Below are 22862 nucleotides of genomic sequence, written 5' to 3' on the forward strand. Positions count from 1 at the left end.
TCACACTTGTAGTTCAAATTTGCATTTGTCGAAAAAATTCAAAGAAATTAAATAAACTAAAGAAATATAGCAAAATTTCATAAAATTGTGCCAACTTTCAACATGTTGGTCAAGGTATAGTAGGAAGGCTACAGAAAAAATTGAAAGCTAAAATCAAAAAAAGAAAAAAATATTTTGCCTAGTGTCTCTGTAAGACACTAGGTAAACTGACCAGTTTGCCTAGTGTCATCCGGAGACACTAGGCAAAGTTCGGATTTCTTTGCCTAGTGTCGACACTCAGCAAATCGTTATTTTGCCTAGTGCCTTTATTTTGCTGAGTGCTCCAAGATCTAACACTTGGCAAACAAGCTCTTTACCTAGTGTCTGACGATTGACACTAGACGAACCATTAAACACTAGCAAATCTCGGTTTTTCAGTAGTGTACCGATAGCGAGCGGCCCGCGCACCGCGGGGACACGAATGCCTCCTCGAGCGGGAGCCATGGCGGCGGCGGTGAGGGCAGCGCTGCTGCCCTCCTCATCCTCCTCCCCATCGCCGCTGCTCCGCCTCCCGCGCCGCTTCCTCTCGCTCACGGCGACTCCCTACCCTCTCTACTACGACCTCATCGTGCACCGCCCCGCGGACCCCAAGCCCCCCAAATCCTCCGCCTCCGACGCCGCCGGGGCCGACCGGCAGTCATAGCCAGGCCCCGACGAGCAGCCGCTCGACCGCGCCAAGCGCCGGTACCTCCGCAAGCGCCGCAACCGCCTCCTCCCCCACCCTGACGCTACAACCACCACCAAGCCCTCCTCCTCCTCGTCGGAGTTCGTCGAGCTCTGGCCGGAGGTGGTGGACTTCCCGTGCCTGCACAGGTGCGAGGAGGCGCTCTACTTCCACGACACCTTCGCCATGCCGTGGGAGAAGGACAAGCACTACCGCATGCTCTACCGCCTGGAGAAGATGTACTCCCCCCATCAGTCCCTCAACAACGCATTCGTCTTCGCTGACGCCGCCCCGACCTCCGACGCCGACAGGAGCCTCGCCTTCTTCGACGACGAGAAGAAGGAAGATGAGGGAGGGGAGCGGGTGGTCAGTAAGAAGGGCGGCGACAGCGACGACAAAGGGGAGGTGCTGGAGAGGAAGGTGGAAGACTTCTTTAGGTCTCTGAATAAGGGCCCCGGCCAAGCCAACACCAAGGCCAAGAGACCAGGAGCGGAGCCGCGGCAGGTGAAGCGCGAGGTGCCAAGGGTGGAGGAGCGTCCGCAGCCGTACCTCGTCACCAGGACCACGGAGCTGCCACCCAGGTGGGATGGCCCGGCCGGGACCGTCGTGCTCATTGACTAGCCCAAAGGTGATGCCTTTCCCCTCCCCTTTGGTGCATTGCAGGTTCTGGGATTCTCACCCAAAGGTGATGCCTTTCCCCTCCACTTTGGTGTGTTGCAGGTTCTGGGATTCTCACCAAAATGTATCATGTAAGACAACAGTAGTATTTTAGCTACTTTTATCTGATGCACATGCACCACTGGAAAATTCCTTTTCTAAAATGTGAGCGATTAGGGCAACAATTACATGGCAATGAGTCGGTGTGGCAACTGCAGCTTTGCCTCAAGACAGGGTTCTGTATTGTGTTTCCTATCAGGACAGATAATAATTAGTTAATGCGCGGACAGGATTAGGTTCAAGCGGTGTTTTATTAATTTGCTCTGTTGCCTTCCATCCTGAACAATTCATCTGAACTCGTCTTTCCTCTAATCTTAGGATGGACTTCATTTACTGTTTGTGGCAAGTTGCGTCGCTTGGTGAAAGTACAAAAGGTGATATCAGGTTTTTTTCACTGTGTCTGAATGTAGCATTTGCCCTTAGCATTAAGTATATGTTTTGCAATATTTGTGTGGTCTCAGGTTGGACATGCTGGAACTCTGGACCCCATGGCAACTGGATTGTTGATTGTTTGTGTAGGAAAAGCAACCAAAATAGTTGATAGGTAACATCATCTAATCTTTTGGGGAAAGCTTATTCTTGTGGATGCTGGGAGCTTGGGACAGTTGTCCTCTGGCTTACGCTTATCTTCAAATTTGCTCTGGTATAGACTGTATAGTAGGCTTTGGTGGAAAAATAAAATATGGACTCTAAAATAATTGTTTTGCATACTATCGCTACTTATCGTCCCTCCATCTCTAGCACTTACTGTATTTTTTTTCTAAATGATCTCATGCTTCTGAAGCTACCAAGGAATGGTTAAAGGCTACAGCGGTGTTTTCCGACTTGGAGAAGCCACATCAACCTGGGATGCAGATTCACCAGTATGTATCCTAGCATCTCTACAATGGTCTGCTGGACATTCTTTTATTCGAGGGTTGCAAATGAATTTACATTATTGAAGAGATTTGGGGAAGCATCACCAAATAACAACCTATTTGGTTCACAGTTAGTTATGCTTCTTTTCAATGCTGCTGGAAATCTTATTGAAAGATTCTATCCTGAAAAGTGGTTCGTCACTTATCAGCATATATTGTTTACATATCGTTTAGTTGGTGACTGTTAACTCTATTTTCACAGTTAATTATGCTTCTGTACAATGTTGCTGAGAAAATCGTATTGAAAGATTCTATCCTAAAAAGAGGTTTATCACCTTATTAGCATATATAGTCTATATATAGTTTAGTAGGCAACTGTAAATTCTGCAAGCATTTGTTGATCCTATCTGTACAAATGTCAGAAATTACAAACTGTGTTTTCAGATCTCAATAGTTGATTGTGTGCAATCTTAACCTTTTCTTGATATAATTAATTAAACCACTTGTGTTTTCCCAAATCTGATCCTGTATAGTTATTTTTTTTATATTAGCTTTCATTTTAATTATCTATATTCTTACAATTCTGCTTAGATGACAGTAATGCTTTCCATCCTTCTATGATCAGATTATTCAGAGGGAACCATGGGAACACATCAAAGATGAAGATATTAGAAAGGCAGCAGCATCATTCAAGGGTCAGATATGGCAAGTTCCTCCAATGTTTTCTGCCATTAAGGTACACTATTGTTGTTCCTAAAGCTATTTTTCTGTATCTTTTCTTTAAAAGAATGTTGCCATTAAGGTACACAATTTGCTCAGCAGTTTTACACTTTTGGATAGTAAGCAACTAAACCACTAGAAGTATATTGTTCACCTATGAAGAGCAAAAAGGGAAATAGAAAAGATAATGCGCATATAGGTTACTTTTGTCATACTATCTCCGGACTTGTCTGTGTACTGCTTCTGTAAATAATGACATAAGGATATAATTGGATTTTGTCATTATACAGTTTGATATTACTGATCTTCCATGTGCTGTCACACTGCTTATTACTCAAAGTTAATCAACCATGAAACCACAAGTTCACAAGTTGTGTTATTTCCGAAACATGTATGACAAATTCACAAGCTTACAATTGTAATCAACGATGAAATCAGGTTGGTGGTGAAAAGACGTATGACAAAGCAAGAAGGGGTGAAACAGTAGAGCTTTCACCAAGACGTATATCAATATACCAATTTGATATTGAGCGCAGTTTGGAAGACAGGTGTTCTTATACTCCTCTTTTCCTACCTTTGAATTCATAGCAGATAATAAATATCTGGTTAGTGTTCATATGATTACCTGTACTCCTCTTGATGATTGTTTTTTGTTGTTGCATTCTACAGACAGAATTTGATATTTCAAGTTACTTGCTCAAAAGGAACATATATTCGGTCCCTATGTGCGGACTTGGGTAAAGCACTTGGAAGATTTGCACAATTATTCTTCTGTTAGTCTTATTTTCTGTTTTCTTTCTGTGTGTGCAGTCTACATAAATGATAAATGGACATCAGCATGTATAATGTGCTCTAAGTGATATAGTGTCAGGATTGCATTTAGATTTCCTTTTCAGGTTTCTATAAATGTTTCAGTTGTTAGGATTGTGCAATATCCTTTCACTTACTGTCATCCTTTTATGGGCAAGTTACTTTATGTGTCCAGTGGAGTTCTAATTTCATTGAACACCATAAGCCTAAAAGTCTGCGTAGAGCCTATCTCTGTGTTTTGGACCTATGCTTATGCACCCTGCTTATACTTGCTCTGTCAAAGATTTAACCGAGTGTACCATCTTGGCCAATTCGCATACATACTAATAGTACTCACTTGGAACTTACCCTTACTAACAGGCCCAAGTTTGATATTCATATTTCACAAGTACTAACAGGGGAGGTTCTGCTGAAATTTTTTATTGACGGTATCCTTTTCATTTTTTTCAGCATCAATCGGGCGTGGCATCGAATCAAATTAGAGGGTCGCCGGCTTCACAGATTGGAGCGTCGCCGGCACCACAGCTTGAGCTGAATCAAGTGGAAGGGTCGCTGGCTTCACAGATTGGAGCGTCGCCGGCACCACAGCTTGAGCCGAATCAAGTGGAAGGGTCGCCTGGAGCATCAAACCACGGGCCTCTTCACCCTTGACAATCGTCGTGAGCAGCTTGTTGTGAACTTTGTTAAGAAATTTGGTTGTGCACTTATGAACTTTTGAACTTGTGGCACATTTGGATTTTTGGTATGAACATGTGATATATGTGAACATGTGGTTCTTATTTATGATTCATGTGATATATTTGTGGTGTTTGAATATGATTTATATTTGTGTCGCAAATGGAATAATCAAAAAAAAATCAGCTTCTAGTTACTTTGCCTAGTGTCAGGGGTCTGACACTAGGCAAAGGGGCCACACGTGGCACACCTGGGAACAGGCTTTGCCTAGTGTCAGGAAACTGACACTAGGCAAAGTAGGCAGTTTGCCTAGTGTCGGAGGCCTGACACTAGGCAAAGCTTGGCATATTTGCCTAGTGTAGGCGGTCTGACACTAGGCAAAGCTTGACATATTTGCCTAGTGTCGGACGCCTGGCACTAGGTAAACCTTGCATACTTTGTCGAGTGTCAGACCTCCGACACTAGGCAAAACATCCGTTACGATTTCCACCGTCAGTGGAATACTTTTGCCAAGTGGTGTCCTTGACACTAGGCAAACACTTTGCCGAGTGTCCGAGGTTTGACACTCGGCAAAGTGCTCTTTGCCTAGTCCGCCTCTGCCGACCCTTGTTTGCCTAGTGTGACACTAGGCAAACTGTTTGCCTAGTGTTTCTGGGCCTTTGCCTAGTGCTTGCGGCACTAGGCAAATCCCGCGATTCCAGTAGTGATAAGAGAGAAGATTGCAACGTAGCCAATGATCATTCTACGAACATGTGTTCACAAACACACGCGATCACAAAGACTTTACATGTTGTGATAACGATGCTAATTAATTGTTTGCTAGCTACAATTAGCTCTAGCCCATTTAAACAGGATGGCTAAGAGTAACTCAAGAGCCTCTATAAATTTCAATATCTATCTTTATTTGGAGAGCTATTCAACGAATATTCTCTTTATATATCCTCGTGTCTCCAGAGTCACTTGAATAAAATTGTTTTCTATATCTTTGTACCCTTCAACAACTTTTCTATGTCTTAGTGCACACTAGAGCCATCCTCGCTCTCCATACTTGACTAACGAGAAACTCAGAATAGTTAATGTCTATATTTGGATATCTAATTAAAGAGGTTGTTGCAGGGTACTTTTTTTTTAATCACAATCTCTATTTCTATATATTAGGAAGGATATGAAGAATCTCTTGAAGTTGCTCTAATAGCTTATCAAAATTTTCTTATGTGAAAAAAAATCATAAGAAAACTATCATATATTGCATTTAGAGCCAAGCAGCCTGTCCAAAAGTGGGAAGCGAGAAGGGTGGTTTCAAAGAGCTAAAAAGATGAAGAGTGATTTAGAGAGTCTATTATTGAAGCATGCTTTTCTAAATTTTACAATAAAAAGCCATGTAAAGAGCCTCTTGGAGATACACTAATAGATGGACTAATTTTTAGCCGAGCATTTAACTAGTTATTAGCCATTTAACAAGTCAACACTAACTAATTTAGACTAATTTCACTACAACAGATTGGATGTGTAGAGGCGGCTAGGGTTTGTAGAGGTGGACTTTGTTGCCTCTACAAATTGGATTTCTAGGGGCAACAGGAGCTAGCTGCCTCTAGAAATCGATTTGTAGTGGCAGTACAAATCATTCCAGAAATCACAAATTCAGGCTCAAAATATAGGATTTTTTATAATTTAGATAGACCCCACTTGCCCGCCACACGTGTGTCGTCACGTGACCTCACGCCTCGCGCGTTACTTCTCTAACCATCCTACTCTAAAGACACCTGTGTCAATACAACATATTCCTTCTCTTTGTGTTGTCTTCATACGGTTTTAAAATGAGTACTTGAGATCCTAAACAAATTTAAATAAAAAAGGTTTTCAACTGCTAAGTTATAGATATCGTCTAAATCCACAAATTTGGTTTGGTCGTTTCTCCATCTGAGACCGTTTGAAAAATCTTGAATTTCAAATGTGAGAAATTCAAATGTAATTTTTATAGGATAGATGATTTCAAATGAAAAAATTATCAACTACAAAGTTGTATAACTTTTCAAGATCTAAAACTTTAGTTTTGGTCACTTTTCCATCTAAGGTCGGTAGAAAAAATTAAAATTTAGAGGTAGCTCGAAATAGAGCCGCCTCAAAAAATAGGAGCTTTTATAGAGGCGGCTGAAAACAACCGCCGTCTCTACGAATGCATTTCTAGAGGTAGCTCAGTTCGAACTGATTGTTGCTAAAAAAACAATTTTTTAGTAGTGTTTTTAGCTCCAACTAGTAGTTGGACTTAGCTGATGCAAATAAATCCTAATTTTGTAGTCTGAAAGCACTACGAACCCAAACATTATAGCAACAATTCACAAAAGAAACATAAATACGACCATGCAAAAGAGACTCTCAGGCATGCCGCTTGTGCCGTTGCACTGAACGCCTTCCGGCGAGACGGCGACACATTTGGACGGTTAAAGCCACACGAAAGTGTCCTGGTACTTCCCAGAAGAAGCTCTGGTGGGTTTTTAGCAATTTGCAGAGTTTCTTCTTGTTGAGCGAGGCAGCGAGCTATATGGCTGTTGCCTCTTGAGCCCTTGTGCAGTCTGCTATACATTAACTGTAGCTGTAGCTGTTGAACTGAATAGCTGTAGCTATATGGTTTTTAACAGCGCTACATGCAGCATACTGTTGAAATGAATACCTGTAGCTGTAGCTGCATTTGAAATGGATGTTCGAGGAAATCTGAAGGCATCTAGAGTTTGAAGGACTCAGCAAAATGTTAGAGAATTAATGCTTGTGTCAAGCCAAGGAAACTATAATATTGTCTCTTTGACTAATTTGTCCACTATATGTTAGTCTTAGTGCCTGTTTAGTTCCCTTCCATTTTGCAAAAATTTTCAAGATTCTCCGTCACATCGAATCTTTAGACGCATACATGAAGCATTAAATATAAATAAAAAATAAAACTAATTACACAGTTTAGACGAAATTCATGAGACGAATATTTTAAGCCTAATTAGACTATAATTGGACACTAATTGCCAAATAACAACGAAAGTTCTACGGTAACATTTTCTAAAAAATTTCGCCAACTAAACGAGGCCTTAGCATGTTGCCATACTTAGAGCTAATTGCTTAAACCAGTGCAATACGCTTTTCCTCCACTGTAATGTCATTGATTGTACTGAGATGTTGCCATAAATAAAGTTCGTTTCAAGGCAATAGGCAATGCTAATGTTATTCTGTTGCACTGAGATGTGTTTGGTCAAATTTAAAATAGTTTGACTTAGTATAACTCTATAAGTTGATTTGTTTTGGGATGGAGAGACTGCAAATTAGGTGCATATCTTACATAAAGGATGCAATTGTCAATTAATTCTTAGGTATCAGGTTAACCAGAAATGGTTTTTATCAGGTTAACCAGAAATGGTTTTCTGTACATCTTTCCTTGGAATGTTGTACATATTTCCTTGGAATGTGTCCACGTTTCTTTTGCGCTTGAGACAGTTGACCTTAATCCTTTTTTTAATGGTAGCTCTGGAGGTGAAAGTCGGTCCTTTCTCCAATCGGATCTTTATTTGCATCAGTTTGTGCGGACTAATATAATTAGAGTAATCTTGGCTCTTGATTTTTGAAATGCATACAACATTTAAGTAACTACTCCCTCCGTTCTAAATTACAAGTTACTTTGATCTTTTTGGTTCATCCATTTTTTGGTTCCAACATTTAATTAATTACTAATTACTATATTTAGGAAAAAAAAAAGAGGCAGGAAATCTCGGCCCGTCATTTAGCGTTGGCCTCCTTCCTTATTCTCGTGTTCACTAGTAAAGGAACAAGAAAATTTATATACGTGATCCTCGTAACAAATTAGATTCTTCATGTGTACTCTTCTACCCAACTCATTCACCAATATTTTCTTTTCTAGATCCACACAAAAAAAGTCCTCCACTGAGATACTCCCTCCCTACCCACCCAGGAAAATATACCCAGCAAAATAACATCATCAAAATAGACTGTCCAGAGATTTAGTCTGAGCATTCTCTCTCATTACTCACTCACCAAGATCGAACGGTCCACGTTGTGTGTGTCAACCTCCTCATCCCTCGCATGTCCTCCCACGCCGCGCCTAGCCCCACACGCCCGCTCCCGTGTAGCCACAGTTCGATCCCCTCCCCCTCCTTTTCACCAATTGCTTTTTTTTCAGAAAAAAAAATCTTCCTTGCGTCGCCCCTACCTCTAGCCCTCCCCGTCCCGATCCACGTCGTCACTCCGTCAGGATCCGTGGCCACCGCCCCGAACTAGGCCCCCGACCTCGCCCTCCCCATCCCCCCCCCCACGAACACGCGACAGTCGCCACCGCTCCTTCCTAATCCACGCGCAATGCCCGCCGCGGCCTGGGGTGCGCCTCCTGCTGGCGCTGGTCATGTCCAGGCACTACTCCACTGCCTGGACGCGCACCACCGCTGGTTGAAGCGCCGCCGGCGGAAGCACGAGATCCCCTCCTTGATCAAGATGGTTGTGATGGAAAACCACCGCAAGCCTGCGCGCGCACTCGGACATGTCCGCTCATGCCTACTCTTCATCGACGCTGCCGTCCGGCTACATCATCGGCCAGGTAAGTCAATCCTCCAATCGCATTAGTATTAGTAGAGACGATGAGAGAGAGAGAGAGAGAGAGAGAGAGAGAGAGAGAGAGAGAGAGAGAGAGAGAGAGAGAGAGAGAGAGAGAGAGAGAGACCGTATCTGCTAGATCCCATCGTGGGGAGGACATTATAGATCCGTGCAGCTACGATCAGCTAGAGCAGCAAGCACTGCTCGCGCGCTGGTTGGGCAACGCTCCGCCGCGCTACTGCTCTGTGCCTGAGCAGCAAGCACCGCACGCGATGACGGGGATCTGCTGCTTGTGCTGCTATGCCATCCACCGTGATAGAGAGGGAGAGCAGGAAGTAGATAGCAGAGAAAACAGAGTACGACTGCTTGCTGCTTGTCCCGCTAGGTAGGTATTAAACGTGACTGACATAGAATTCAGACAAGTAGCTAAAAACACATGACAAATGATTTTTTAACCTTTTCGTGAGAACATATAGGGTCAAAGAGAGAGTGAGAGCATTTATGTAATAAATGTTTTTACGGTTTGTGCAACTGAACATCGTATATTGAAATTGATTTTGCAATAATAAATTGATTTGGCTTGTTTAATTTAGCAACTCTTATTGAATTGGTTTGCAATGTACTTTGCAGTGCAGGAAGATGGAAATGCACAGCTTCAATGATGTTTTTGGGAGCAATGCGGACAACGCTGAGGTTGATTTTGATGTGCCTTATTTTGGTATCTCACCTGAAGGACAAAATATTGTTGAACAAGCCTCTCAGTCTACGAAAGGAAGCAAGAAGAGATCAAAAGATTTCAGTGTAAAAGAGGGTAACATGTTGGTGTTACCATGGCTAGAGGTGGGAATGTAGACATTAGAAGTATAAATGTTAGAAATATAGCTGCTAAAAATGGTTCATTTGTTAGTTACAAGATACTGTATGCATAAAATAGAGGTGGGAGAAAGTAGGGAGGCAAATATGAGGGATTGAATGGAGTTCACAACAAAGTACGGGGTGGAATCTGGATGAGGGAGCCCTACTTTGAAGGATAGGGGGTCAAAATTTGAGCTGCGGGTTCGGTTGGAGATGCTCTAAGGTGTCTGGCTTCTGGGGAAAGGTATGTGGCTTGTGACAATCTTAATTTTCCTGTCTCATCAGTCATCACACATTTACTATTTTCACTTAAGTGTTATGTGAAGATTTATTATCTGAATGTTAGTTGAAGCATGACCTCTCTGTGCATTCAGTCAGTTCAAAAAATATTTCTTGCTCATTTGACCTCAATTGTTTTGGTAGCAAGGACATGAGGAGGAGCGGCATGCAGCCAGTTTACGGGAACATGAAGAATTCACAAAGGTGAGAAATATCACGAAGATCGAACTGGGGAGATATGAGGCAGATATATGGTATTTCTCTTTCATTGCAGGCTTTAATTCTTGATGATACTTGCAGGGACGCTGAGCAGCAACACAACCCTTGAGATGTACTTCATCGTTCTCAAATTGAAGACCATATATTTGGACTTACGCTTGCCTGCATATTTCGAGCTATGTTTGCATGTATTACTCTTTTACTACCGTTTTAGTGACAATTTCAGTTTATTTTTGGCTGATGTTAATTCTCTATCTTTGTTGTCGTGCAAAGACCTGTGTATTTATCCACTATATTTTGATATCATTGTTGTCATGCAAGTAATCTTTATTTGGTATGTCAGGTTGTCATCAGAATCATGTTTTTTTATTATAATATTATAATGTGATCGATGATTTTTTAAAAATCATCAAAGCATATACATCATTTTGGTTGTTTAATTTGTGTTGTCTTAAATTTCACCATAGCGTTAGCATGGACAATATACTAGTAAGTACAAAGTACTGGATACTACATGTGAAATGGTTAGAATTTTTCTTGAACCTAAGAAATTAGCCCTATTTGAGCCACAAAATTTTGCTTCTTTCTTGAAACTAGTATAAATGCACATGCAGCACGCACATGGCTATAAAAACAAATTGTTTGTAATGAATAAATAATAATAAATGTTGATAAAGCTATTCTTATATATTGTATAATATATCTAAAATTTTCACAATCCAAACACACGACCAGGCTGCACGATACATACACCCACAATTTAGTCTATATCAACTAATCAACAACCAAATTACATATGGTGAAGATAGAAATCAAACTAAATCCCTAATATATCGAACAAAAAGACCAAGTTCTGATCGGGCATCTTGTTTAGCTTTCTGGTGCATGTGGATCTTGGTGGACGCCAATAACGTACGGTTAATTGGTGGATAATAATGAGCAACTTAGCACTGATCATGGTAACAAGATCTTGTTATACAAAAGATCAAATGTTCTTCATGAGGTATGGACCTGATCATTAGCAAGCATTACCATTAATCGGTACCTCTGCCTCCATAAAAGATAGATAAATTTTGTTCAACAAATAAAAACATGCCACACATAAGACAAATGGCATAAAGCACTTACATAAAGAATTATTTTATAATGCATAGAAGCAATCTCAAACTCAGTTCACCATCGTTAGATTTTGGGTGTGACATGCTTTTTTACTACGATTTTTCTATGTTTTGTATTGCATCCACCAGAGTCTCAAGAGAAGACCAGGGGCAAATATTGTGTCCAAGGAGCCCCATGACCATATTGATCTCATTGTGCTATATCTTCAAATGACACGATGACAACCTTAGCAGATAGTCTCTTGACAACTTCAAGATTTCCTCATGGTCCCTGCTATCTCTTCACCTTTGCTATCAATTGAAAATGTAGTGTGGCTTCTAAATTTGTAGTTGTTGCAACCTTCAGATCCTTTCTACTACATGAATACATGATGTTATTTTTTCTTCCAAACAACATATCTTCATGGGTTTTGATGGCCGGATGTGATAACATAATAGTTGTCATTTATTTCAAATATCTAAATGGTAGGAACAGCATCATCAAGCTTCAGATCGTCTTGGTGTCAAACCAGGTTAGTTCAATAGTGTTTTTAACCACATAACCCAATTGCATGTCACAATTTTGTAGAAACAATAGAAATTAAGTTGTATGTTTTCTCATCCAGCATTATACATGGCAGTCACAAGATGGCACTTCAAAACAAAAGATATTATGCATGTCTCTGTTTTGAAATTTTCAAAACAACCAAAATGTGCTACAATAAGGAAAAATTCATCTATTTTAAATTATTGCTAAATCACACGGAGTATATTTTGGCTATCTGGAAGCAGTGATTGATTAGTGAGAAAGACATACCTTGCCTATGGTGATCCATGGGTGGTTATTGACGCAAAATAATAAACTAAAAATGATTACAGTAAAGTCATTGTACACTAACTAAGAGATCTATAACTTAGTAAATTAGTGAAACTATACTCACAAGCATCCTTAAAATAAAATCTCATATTAGGATTTTTGAATGAGGTAGAAATCATGATCACCAGCCTTTTATATTTTGTGTTGTTTGCTTGATCATTAGCTGGTCTCCAGCCACCTGAAATACACGAAAAATTAGAATGTTCATTCTGATACAACTTTCCCATTCTTTTTGGTACTCATGGCCCAACATCGCACTTTGTTGAACCAAAATGGCAATGGAAGAATGAAATCATCTCAGTTATAATATGCATCAAATTATTATAGTTTACTGCATAACCTTGTTGTCACACCCAATTTTAAAGATAAAACTGAATGCACAAAACTCGTGTGTGCCCAGGAATCAATCACACACACAAGCTGACAAATTACATAGAGTATCATCACGGTGTCTCATACATCAGAGTTATAATATAACTTAGTCTTATACATCACAGCAGAAAATAAAAGGTAACTCTCTCATGGGGCTTCATCACAGGGAAGGTCAACTGGTTGACCACAAGCCTAAAAATCCTCAGGAAAATCTTCATACCCGTTGTCATCTGTTACCCATCCAGGATTTTTATCCAAATAAAGAAAATAAACAAGTGTAAGTACATCCCGTACTTAACAAGCTAACATGGGGTTATGAAGCTCAAAAGGTTGACACTGGTTTACTGCAGTTAGCATTTTTAGTAAGTCAAGCTTTTATTCTCAGGTATTATCAAATTATGCTTAAGCTCCCATTTAACCCCATATGAACAGATATCAAGGTCAAGTGTCTCATATAACATCATAGAACATCTTAAATGATCATCAACAAGTATCCAGTTATTCTGTGAGTTTTTCTGGCCGCTCGTGACCGTGAGCACGGCTGTTATAACAGTTTGTTACCCTCTACAGAGGTGGTGCACATTCACCGCGAGTCGTGATCCCCATACGCCCGGGTTAATTACTCCCATGTCACTGCCAAGGTGAGCGGGCAGGGTACACTATGAAGCCATTTCATAGGTTTCTCTAACGAGTTAGGGCCGCTAGGTTTTCTTGGCAGGCAGATGTAGGAACCCCCTTTCCTATGGCACATATCCATCGCGGCTATACTCATAGGAACAGAGGTAGCCCTATACCCAACGTGGCAAGCCCCATTTGCGCCAAAAAGGTAACCTCTAACTAGCTAGAAAAGTTCCTATTACTGAGCTAAAGTCAGAGCCATATGACTCTCCCGGTTGCACTGTCAGTCCCAGCTTTTGCTGACAGATAAGTCCTTATGGAGGGCTAGGAGCAACATGATCAAGAGTCATTTGCACCTTTGCCCTATGGAACAGTTGTTATAAATCATGTTAAACTCTTAGTTCCATAGAATCATTCATCATCATGTATATCAAGTTCAGTTAGAGCACTAGCAATCTACCCATATGCATTTAACCCATAGGAGACAAGGAACAGGATAATCAAACACTAGGATGTCCTTACGGGTATCAAACTTAGACACATGCAAATGAGTAATTGATTAAAGTGAAATAGGACATCAAGGTAGGCCCATGCTATACTTGCCTTGGTTCACAAACTCTTGCTGGTCCTACTGGTCGTCGAAGAATTCTTGGTCTCCAACGTTCTCCTCACCGTCTAAACGCGACCAACACGGCAACATACAATATTCCAAAAGCATTCATGCAAAGCAAACATTCCTATCATTAGAACAGTACACCAACAATATGGAAAACAAGATAAAATGTTTGTGAAAATAATCTACGTCTCGCTACAATCACGTCCACGCGTAGTTCACAAAAAACGGAGTTAAAATGTGAAAGTTATGATTTAAACGGGTTTTCCTATAGCAATATATTTAATTAAATCTAACCATGAATTTAAAAAGTTCCAAACTTGACTAACAGTGGTTCTAACATGTAGGTTATGGAATTACGAAGCTAACGCGATTTGAATGGATCAATTCGGAGCTAAAATGACAATTTTATACGCAAAACAGTTCAAATGGCATTTCTGTAAATACTAGAAACGTATTTTAGACTTAAGCAGTGATTTTTACGCTTTCAAAACGAGAATTCGTAATAAGGGAAATGCGCTTTGGGCTGCGGGTTCTATTCATCTGAAACTAAGGGTCTCTTTTGCAAATCTGCCATGCGAAGGGGTACCGGACGTTCTCGGCCGTTGGATTAGAAATGAGCGGCCAAGAATGGATCCAGGGGAGAGAGAAGAAACTGGCCGGCCAGAATAGTGATGCCGGTGGCAAAATACCATTGCCGGCGGCATGGAGGTCACCGGAGCGCGCGGAACACGGCCTATGGGCCACGGTTCGGAAAACCGGAGGCACCGGGAGTTAGCTGGGGTGAAGGGGAACTCACCCAAGCCGTTACGACGGTCGGAGGAGTGAGCCAAGGCGGCGGACGCCATGGCCGGCGGCCAAAGCTCACGGACGCCCGCGGCTACGGCGCTAGGAACCATCTAACGCCAAAAAAAAGGGCCGGGGAGAAAGAGGAGAGCAAGGGGAGGCTCACAGTGGGGAACTCGGTGACGGATTTGGCTCGGGGAAGGCGGCGACGCGGACGGCGAGGACGGTGGCCGGCGGAGCTCTTCCGTGCGGCAGTTGTGGCATTCGTGGCATGAACGCGCGAGAGAAAATGGAGTGGGGAGAGTAGGGGAGCGCGTGGGGGGGGGGGGGGGGGGGGGCTCGGCTCCTTTAAATCGGGGCCGAGGAGCGGGGGGGTGCTCCCACGATGCCAGGAGCGTGGGCGGCGGTTGCTCGAGTGCTCGCACGGGCGGTTGCCGAGCCGCGCGGAGGAAGGGGATGGCGCTGACACGCGGGGCCGGGCAGTCAGTGGCTACAGCGCGAGGAAGGCCGAGGAAGGCGCGGCGGCGGTTGCGCGCGTCAAGCTAGGCTGGTGCAGCTTGCTGGGCCAAGCGAGGCGCGCGGCTGGGCTGGCGGCTGGCGCTGGGCCGCGCAGCGCGCAAGGAGGGAGGCGAGCAGGGTCGGCGCGGTGGGGAGAGAAGGCCTGCGGGCCGAAAATCAAGAAGGGAGGGAAAATAAATTTTGCATTTTTTTCTTTTTCCACATGGATTTTCAAAAGCATTTTTAAATAAGTTTTGAATTCATTTGAAATTTGAATCAAGATCAATCATCACAAAATTAGATATGCAGCAGCATGTATGCATCAAAAAGTTTCAAACCTTATTTTTAAATTTTAATTCCACAAAATTTATTATTTTCCTATATTTTAATGCACACATATTTGCATAAATAAATCATATTTACTAATTTTAAAAGAATGTCATTTTTAGGGTGTTACAATTCTACCCCCCTTATGATGAATCTCGTCCTCGAGATTCGGGTGATTGCTTACTCAAACAGTTGGGGATAAGTCTTTCTCAGATCCTCTTCTCTTTCCCAAGTAGCCTCATCCTCTGTATATCGATTCCACTGCACCTTGCACATCTTTACAGTTCGGCTTCTTGTAACTCTTTCAACAGTTTCCAAGATCTTTATCGGATACTCTTCATAAGTAAGATCTTCCTTGATAGCAAGTTCTTCCAAAGGAATTTGCTCTTCTGGTACCCTCAAACACTTCTTCAATTGGGAAACATGGAACACGTCGTGCACACCTAACAAACTCTCAGGCAATTCCAACTGATAAGCTACATCTCCACGTCTCTCTAGGATATTAAAAGGTCCAATATACCTTGGTGCTAACTTTCCCTTCGTATTGAATCTTCTCACACTTCTCATTGGTGACACCTTCAAATACACATAATCACCAACTTCGAAAGTCAGCTCTCTTCTGTGAGTATCAGCGTAACTCTTCTGTCGGGACTGAGCCACTCTCAAATTGTCTCTAATCATTCTCACTTATTCTTCCGCGTCTCTAAGGACATCGGGGTCCAAACACTTGAGTTTCCCCAATCTAGTTCTAGAACAAAGGCGTTCTACACTTACGCCCATACAACGCCTCGAAAGGTGCCATCTTGAGACTCTTCTGATAACTTTTGTTATACGAGAACTCTGCGTATGGCAGACTCTTATCCCAACTATCACCATACTGAAGTGCACAAGCTCTCAACATATCTTCCAAAATCTGGTTGATCCTTTCAGTTTGTCCATCAGTTTGCGGGTGGTAGGCAGAACTGAAATTCAACTTTGTTCCCAAAGATCTATGTACTTTATGCCAGAATTGCGATGTAAACTGAGTGCCTCTATCCGACACAATTTTCTTGGGAACACCATGTAAGCACACTATTTTTTCTATGTACAACTCTGCTAGTCTTGCACCAGTATAGGTAGTCTTGACTGGTAAAAAGTGGGCAACCTTTGTGAGTTGATCCACTATTACCCATATTGAATCATAGCCTCTTTGAGTGCAGGGCAATCCTACGATAAAGTCCATACCAACTTCTTCCCATTTCCATTCAGGAATTTTCATTGGTTGTAGTAACCCTACAGGTCTTTGATGCTCAGCTTTCACTCTTTGATAAGTGTCACACAAAGCCACATATTCTGCCACATCTCTCTTCAAACCATACCACCAATACTTCTCCTTGAGATCCAAGTACATCTTAGTACTTTCGGGATGTATAGAATAAGCAGACTCATGGGCCTCTTGCAGAATTGCATCACGGATAGCTTTCACTTCAGGTACACATATCCTTTTTCTGAACCAAAGAGTGCCATTCTCATCCATTCTGAATCCAGGAATTCCTCCACGACATGATCTTGTTCATTGACTTCACCATCTAGCTGATTCACTATGGCTGTAGGCTGAGCTTGCACTACCACTTCTACACAGATTCTATCTCCGTTGAGTGATGTCACAACCACGGATTTCTCCTGACACTGAATCACTACCCGATGTTGTTTCATCCAATCCATTCCCAGAATAAGATCAATTCCCGTTGTTCTCAACACAATAGGCTTCACTTTGAAGTCTACCCCCCTTAAGGAAATTCTAGTTGAGGGGCTCCAATAAGAAGCAGACATACTACCTCCCAGGGAATTTACTAGTATGGGGTTTTTCATGGCACACAAAGGTATGTTATGCATTCTAACAAAAGCTTGGGAGATAAAAGAATGCGAAGCACCAGAATCAAAAAGTACGGTAGCAGAGATAGAGTTGACACTGAACGTACCCAACATGACCTCAGGCGTCTCCTGAGCTACATCAGATGACACATAGTTCACCTTCGCAGTGTGAGGTGGTCGGGCGTTGAACTTCTGATTGCTGGTCTAGTTCTGAGGTGCTTGTTGGTTCTGCTTCTTAGGACACTGATGAGCATAGTGACCTACTTCTCCATAGCAATAGCAGGCGTTGGGATTGTTGGGTGCACCACTCTTCACAGGAGCATTGTTGGGCACTCCCTGGCGTGTTGCAGGATTGTTGGTCTGTTGCGGAGGACGCTAATTCCCAAACTGTTGCTGGTACTGAGGGTGTTGCTGGAACTGGTTCCACTGAGGATACTTACCACAGTTTCCCTGGTGAGTTGGTCCTTGATTCCTCTGCTGGAAACCTTGATGGGGATAAGCACGTGGGCGAGTGTTGCTTCCAGAAGCTTGCCCTTGGAGCCTTCTCTTCTTAGCTTCCATCTCCTTGCGTTTATCGTCAATCACGATAGCGTGATTCACCAAAGACTAGAAGTTAGGGTAGGTATTAGACATCAGCTGGAGCTGCAGTCCATCATAGAGTCCCTTGAGGAAATGACGCTATTTATCCTTGTCATCCGCTACATCATTTGGAGCATAGCGTGATAGTTGTGCGAACTTGTCCCGATACTCATCCACAGTCATGGATCCTTGCTTGAGAGATCTAAATTCTTCCTGCTTCAGTTCCACTAGTCCATCAGGAATATGGTATGACCGGAAATTGTCCTTGAATTCCTGCCAGGTGATAGCAGGAGCATTGTTGGGACGTCCAAACTGGAATGATTCCCACCAATCCTGAGCAGCTCCTTGGAGTTCCCCAGAAGCGTACAACACCTTCTCAAGGTCGTTGCATTGTGCTATGTTCAGTTGTTTCTCCACAGCACGCAACCAATCATCTGCCTCCATAGGGTCTGAGGCATGGGTGAACACCGGTGGTCGACCTTTCATAAACTCTCCACGCTTATCTCTGACCTGAATAGGCGGTGGTCCTCTTACAGGTTCATTGTCCAAGCGCTGCATCATAGCTTGCATCAGCTGCGCTTGCATTCCCAATATCTGTTCCATGGTCATAGGTGGCGGTGGTGGTGGATTTATGAGAGCATCACGTCCATGACCACGGCCTCTGCCTCTTCCTCCTCTTGCGGCCATCTGTTTTCCAACAAATGTGCAAAATTTAGAGATTTTTCCAATTATAGAGAGCTTACAAAAGAGAAGAAACAATGCTGAGAATTTTCTGGACAAGATTCAAATTCAGCAGTTCAATAAAACTGTTAAACTCGAGTTTCAGAGATCCAACAGAGGTCCACCAAGATTTGTTAGAAAGCTTAGGAGATCAGCTACAACTTTAATTTAGATCACTTTTACAGATTCTGACACACACGTGGTAAAAAATAGAGTTAAACCAAAACTGTTCTGGGTTCCAGACAGCGCAAGAACATCAACTTGTGTCAGCTAGATCTCACAAACCTGAATAGCTATTGACGTGATTCTAGAGACATTTGAAAGATACAGAAGTCTAGTTATCTCCACAAAATTTTCAGAATTTTTAACAGCCCAGATTTTGAGATATCAGATAAAGAACACAGGCTGCTCTAGAAATCAGCACAGCAGAGATTAGATAAAGCGAGACATCAGCATTAAGATTTCTTTCTAAACTTAAAGTTCCAGTCTAAAGAAGTTGTGGACATGCCCACAAACTTCCAGAAATCAAATAAATACCAAATCAACCAAGTTCACAAATTAAACATCTAACCATCCAAGTTCACAAGACCAAACAAAACTAAATATGAAACACAAACTAACGTCGTGATAATCTAGATCAAGGCACCTAACACTTATGGAGCGGTGTCAATCATGGTGAAGGACCGATGCTTCTTCTTTTAGATGGATGGCTGCCCAAGTTGAGCTCGAAGTTCATCCACTTGCTTCTGAAGGCGTCTCTGAGCCCTCTGGGATGCACGCAGTTCTCCTTTGACTTCTTCATCCACTCCCTGCATAGCGTGGATATGCTACACTGTTGCTTCCAGAGTTGGGTCACTCTCTGGTGGAGCCAAAACCTGCCAAACACCCTCGTGATCATTTTGAGGAAGAAACCTGAAGCGATCCTCCCTCATGGCCTCAAAGCGACGCCCATGGTAGTGGATGTAGGTGTTCTGTGCTGCATCCTCCATACCATCCAAGGCACGGGCTCTCCTGGCAGGGGCACAGTGGACAGTCTCCACCTCATATCCATTCTTGATGTCATTCCAGGCGGTGACCACCAGCTCTACCTTTCAGAAGGTAGCCTCTAATGGGTGCTGGTACTCGGCACAGTGGTAGCTGATGGAGGCGTGCAAGTCGGGGTAGTAGTCGTCTAGCACGTGGGTGAGGAGAGTGTGGTAGTAGGTCGTCTCTGGAGCTGGCTTGAAGTAGTACTTACACTTCCAGCCAATCTCCTCATCCACCACGGGGACAGCTGGGGATGGTGTAGGTGTAGGGGAAGTAGCCGTCGACTCCTTAGGTGTAGCTACAACAGGATAGACCAGCGCGGCGACTGGAGTAGGAGCAGGTGCAGGCGTCGGGGTAGCCATCTCCTCGTCGTCGGAGATAATCACAATCTCTCTCCGCCTGTGGGGCACGCGGGGTGAATAGGGCACGATAGCCGGTGGTGCTAAGGCGAGCAGTCTTCGGGTTATGAGACATCTATAGGTTTAAAGTGAGATGGAATTAGAATCAACAATTTTAAATAATAGATTAGGGTATGAAAAGCATAAATGTTTTAATAAAATAACAAGAATAAGACAGTAAGCAAGAAACCAAAGGAGCAAAGATGCTAAAACGACCATTTTCTAACTAGGCTTGCGTCCTACAGTCAACACGGTTTTGATACCAATTTGTCACACCCAATTTTAAGGATAAAATTGAATGCACAAAACTCATGTGTGCCCAGGAATCAATCACACACACAAGCTGACAAATTACATAGAGTATCATCATGGTGTCTCATACATCAGAGTTATAATATAACTTAGTCTTATACATCACAGTGGAAAATAAAAGGTAACTCTCTCGTGGGGCTTCATCACAGGGAAGGTCAACTGGTTGACCACAAGCCTAAAAATCCTCAGGAAAATCTTCATACCCATTGTCATCTGTTACCCATCCGGGATTTTTATCCAAATAAAGAAAATAAACAAGTGTAAGTACATCCTGTACTTAACAAGCTAACATGGGGTTATGAAGCTCAGAAGGTTGACACTGGTTTACTGCAGTTAGCATTTTTAGTAAGTCAAGCTTTTATTCTCAGGTATTATCAAATTATGCTTAAGCTCCCATTTAACCCCATATGAATAGATATCAAGGTCAAGTGTCTCATATAACATCATAGAACATCTTAAATGATCATCAATAAGTATCCAGTTATTCTGTGAGTTTTTTGGGCCACTCGTGACCGTGAGCACGGCTGTTATAACAGTTTGTTACCCTCTGCAGAGGTGGTACACATTCACCGCGAGTCGTGATCCCCATACGCCCGGGTTAATTACTCCCATGTCACTGCCAAGGTGAGCGGGCAGGGTACACTATGAAGCCATTTCATAGGTTTCTCTAACGAGTTAGGGCCGCTAGGTTTCCTTGGTAGGCAGATGTAGGAACACCCCTTTCCTATGGCACATATCCATCGCGGCTATACTCATAGGAACAGAGGCAGCCCTATACCCAACGTGGCAAGCCCCATTTGCGCCAAAAAGGTAACCTCTAACTAGCTAGAAAAGTTCCTATTACTGAGCTAAAGTCAGAGCCATATGACTCTCCTGGTTGCACTGTCAGTCCCAGCTTTTGCCGACAGATAAGTCCTTATGGAGGGCTGGGAGCAACATGATCAAGAGTCATTTGCACCTTTGCCCTATGGAACAGTTGTTATAAATCATGTTAAACTCTTAGTTCCATAGAATCATTCATCATCATGTATATCAAGTTCAGTTAGAGCACTAGCAATCTACCCATATGCATTTAACCCATAGGAGACAAGGAACAGGATAATCAAACACTAGGATGTCCTTACGGGTATCAAACTTAGACACATGCAAATGAGTAATTGATTAAAGTGAAATAGGACATCAAGGTAGGCCCATGCTATACTTGCCTTGGTTCACAAACTCTTGCTGGTCCTGCTGGTCGTCGAAGAATTCTTGGTCTCCAACGTTCTCCTCACCGTCTGAACACGACCAACACGGCAACATACAACATTCCAAAAGTATTCATGCAAAGCAAACATTCCTATCATTAGAACAGTACACCAATAGTATGGAAAACAAGATAAAATGTTTGTGAAAATAATCTACGTCTCGCTACGATCACGTCCACGCGTAGTTCACGAAAAACGGAGTTAAAATGCGAAAGTTATGATTTAAACGGGTTTTCCTATAGCAATATATTTAATTAAATCTAACCATGAATTTAAAAAGTTCCAAACTTGACTAACAGTGGTTCTAACATGTAGGTTATGGAATTATGAAGCTAACGCGATTTGAATGGATCAATTCGGAGCTAAAACGACAATTTTATACGCAAAACAGTTCAAATGGCATTTTTGTAAATACTGGAAACGTATTTTAGACTTAAGCAGTGATTTTTACGCTTTCAAAACGAGAATGTGTAATCAGGGAAATGCGCTTTGGGCTATGGGTTCTATTCATCCGAAACCGAGGGTCTCTTTTGCAAATCTGCCATGCGAAGGGGTACCGGACGTTCTCGTCCGTTGGATTAGAAATGAGCGGCCAAGAATGGATCCGGGGGAGAGAAAAGAAACTGGCCGGCCGGAACAGTGACGCCGATGGCAAAACACCATTGCCGACGGCATGGAGGTCACCGGAGCGCGCGGAACATGGCCTATGGGCTAGGTTCGGAAAACCAGAGGCACCGGGAGTTAGCTGGGGTGAAGGGGAACTCGCCCAGGCTGTTACGACGGTCGGAGGAGTGAGCCAAGGCGGCGGACGCCATGGCCGGCGAAAGCTCGTGGACACCCGTGGCTACAACGCTAGGAACCATCTAACGCCAAAGAAAAGGGCCGGGGAGAAATAGGAGAGCAAGGGGTGGCTCACAGCGGGGAACTCGGTGATGGATTCGTCTCGGGGAAGGCGGCGACGCGGACGGCGAGGACGGTGGCCGGCGGAGCTCTTCCGTGCGGTGGTTGTGGCCTCTGTGGCGTGAACGTGAGAGAGAAAATGGAGTGGGGAGAGTAGGGGAGCGCGCGGGGCGGGGGGGGGGGGGGCTCGGCTCCTTTAAATCGGGGCCGAGGAGCGGG

The 22862-nt window shown here is 43.0% G+C and overlaps 1 pseudogene; it reads left to right on the plus strand.

The window, feature by feature from the left end:
* The first annotated feature begins 434 nt into the window (after positions 1-434).
* Positions 435-5045, plus strand: LOC136523893 (uncharacterized; annotated as a pseudogene).
* The last annotated feature ends 17817 nt before the right edge of the window (positions 5046-22862 follow it).

Source organism: Miscanthus floridulus, chromosome 18, assembly GCF_019320115.1.
Source record: "Miscanthus floridulus cultivar M001 chromosome 18, ASM1932011v1, whole genome shotgun sequence".
Lineage (NCBI taxonomy): Eukaryota > Viridiplantae > Streptophyta > Magnoliopsida > Poales > Poaceae > Miscanthus > Miscanthus floridulus.